The 2925-nt window shown below is 32.0% G+C and overlaps 1 protein-coding gene across 1 annotated transcript in view; it reads right to left on the reverse strand.

Annotated features, from left to right (window-relative positions):
- Positions 1 to 2925, reverse strand: part of NLRP13 (NLR family, pyrin domain containing 13) — a 34074-nt gene that overhangs the window by 30183 nt on the left and 966 nt on the right. The gene's annotated exons all lie outside the window — the stretch shown is intronic.

The raw sequence follows: 2925 nt of genomic DNA on the forward strand, positions 1-2925 counted from the left end.
GTGAACAAAGATCAAGCATAAAAGCTACTGCAACTGCTGCAGCTGGCTCTAACCCACAAGTGTCATCTACTGGACTAGATGTCAAACTATACAACCCAATATGAAAGCTGCTGACACAAGTAAACAGTGCTTGGGAACCAGATAAGCTTCAAGACTTCACCAACCTGGCTCCACAGGAGACCAAGAGCCTACACACACACCTAGTAAACCACTACTAAAACCACATTTAGAAAGCCACTGCACTAATACTGTCTATAACCAAGGAATTCATACAGAGTCTTTGTCAATGAAAGCACTCAGAAAAGCCAAATGACCCTACTAAACATAAATTATAGTCACATCCTCAAGGGAAAAAAATAGTCCCATCTAAACAGTAAATGCAAAAATAAGAAGTGATAGTTTCTTCACATAAGAAACTAGTGTACAATTCTTGGCATATGAAAAAACTCAGGGTGTTATGACACCCCCAAAGGATTGTACTAACTCTCTAGCAATGGATCCTAACCAATGGACCCTAACCAAAATGAAAATGTAAAAAATGCCAGATAAATAATTTAAAATATTTTAAAGAAGCTCAGTGAGATCCAAGAGAAATCATAAAATCTGTACAAAGAAATCAGAAAATAAATTCAGGATATGAATGAGAAATTCATCAAAAAGATTTTTGAGAGAAAAATAAAATAAAACTTCTGGAAGTGAAAATTCATTGAAGTTACAAAATATAGCTGAAAATTTCAACAACAGATTAGACAAAGAAGCGGAAAGAATCTCAGAACTTGAAGGTCTTTCAAATTTAGTCAGACAAAAATAAACAAGATTTTAAAAAATGAACAAAGCCTTCGAAAGGTCTGGGACTACATATAATGTCTGAACCTATGAATCATAGGTATTCCTGAGGGAGAAGAAAAAGCAAAAAGTTTTAAAAACCTGTTGTGGTAATAATTGAGAAAAACTTCCCTACTCTGGCAAGAGATCTAGGCATCCTGATATAAGAGGCTTAATGAACTTCAAAAAAATGCATTGCAAGTAGGTCCTCACTATGATATTTATTCATCAGACTAAGTTTAATGTGAAGGAAAAAACCTCCTAAAATCAATAAGAGAAAAGAATCTAGTCACCTATGAAGCAAATCCCATCAGACTAACAGCAGATTCTCAGCAGAAAACTTACAAGCTAGAAGGAATTGGAATTCTATTTTCAAAGGTGTTTTGTTTAAAGAAATAAAAACTTAACCCCAAGTTATTGTATCCTTCTACAATAAGCTTTATAAATGAATAAAGTCTTTCTCAGACAAGCAAACAGTGAGGGAATTTGTCACCTCTAGACTTGTACTACAGGAAATACTGGAAGGAGTTCTAAACATGGACATAAAAGGTTGATACTTGCCACCATAAAAACACACAAAAGTATGGAATACACCAGTCTTATAAAGCAATTACACAAAGGAGAAAGAAATCAAATGATAACATGACAGAATTCCATCAAATCACAAAGAAAAGGAACAACAAAAAAATCTGCAAAGCAACTAGAAATCAACATTGTAACTGGAAAAAAAGGTCATATATCAATATTAACCTTCAACATACATGGATTAAATGTTCTTCTTAAAAGATATAAATTGGAAGAATAGATTTTAAAACATAAGCCAAATATATGTTGCTTTAAAAAAGCTCATCTTACTTCACTATAGACTGAAGGTAAAAAGTTAGAAAAAGATTCCACTTTTCCCCCTTTGCTTCACAAAAAGCAAACTGGAGTAGCTATATTTATATTAATTGAAAGAGACTTTCAACCAGCAATAGTTTAAGAAAAGGCAAAGAAGGTTATTATATAATGATAAAAGGATCAATTCAAGAAGATATAACAATCCTAAGTATATATAAATCCATATCAGAGTACCTAGATTCATAAAACAAATACTAGACCTAAAGACAGCAAAACAACAATAATAGCAGGAGACTTTGACACCCCACTAACAGCACTAGACAGATCAAGACAGAAAATAAACAAAGGAAGTCTGAATTTAAATTGGACTTTAGACCAAATGAACCTAACACACATTTACAGAACCTTCTACTCAACAACTGCAGAATATACATTCTTTTCATCAGTTCATGGAACATTCCTTGAAATAGACCATATGTTAGGCTACAAAACAAGGCTCAATAAATTTTTTAAAAATTGAAATTGTATCAAATATCTTCTCAGACTACAGTGAAATAAAACTAGAAATCAATCTCAAGACAAACTCCCAAAACTATTCAAATGCATGGAAATTAAACAACTGCTCCTAAACAATCTTTAGGTCAATGACAAAATTAAGACAGAAATTAAGTTTTTTGAAACTAAAATGGAGACACATCAAAACCTCTGATACAGCGAAATCAGTTTTAAGAAGTTTATAACATTAAATGCTTACATAAAAAAAAAAATACAAATTAACAACCTAACAATGCAACTCAAAGAAAAAGAATAAGAACAAATCAAACCCAAAGCTAGAAGAAAAATAACAAATCAGAGCAGAAATAGAGACCAAAATAACAATACAAAGGATCAATAGAACCAAAGGTTGGTTACTTTAAAAGATAAACAAGATTGATAGATGGCTAGCTATACTAACTAATGAATGAAGAGGAGATTAAACAAACTCAATCAGAAATGAAGAAGGGAACATTACAACTGATACCACAGAAACACAGAAGATCAGAGACTACTATGGACAACTCTATACTCAAACTAAAAAATGAAGAAGGAATAAATTTCTGGGAACATACAACCTACCAAGATTGAATCAATATAAATCCTGAACAGATCAAAAACAAGGAGTGAATCAGTAATTTTTAAAATAATTAACAAAAAAAATCCCAGTACCAGATATATTTTACAACCAAATTGTACAAGACACACAAAAAAGAACCAGTACCA

Source organism: Mandrillus leucophaeus, unplaced genomic scaffold (assembly GCF_000951045.1).
Source record: "Mandrillus leucophaeus isolate KB7577 unplaced genomic scaffold, Mleu.le_1.0 Scaffold53, whole genome shotgun sequence".
In the NCBI taxonomy this organism is placed as follows: domain Eukaryota; kingdom Metazoa; phylum Chordata; class Mammalia; order Primates; family Cercopithecidae; genus Mandrillus; species Mandrillus leucophaeus.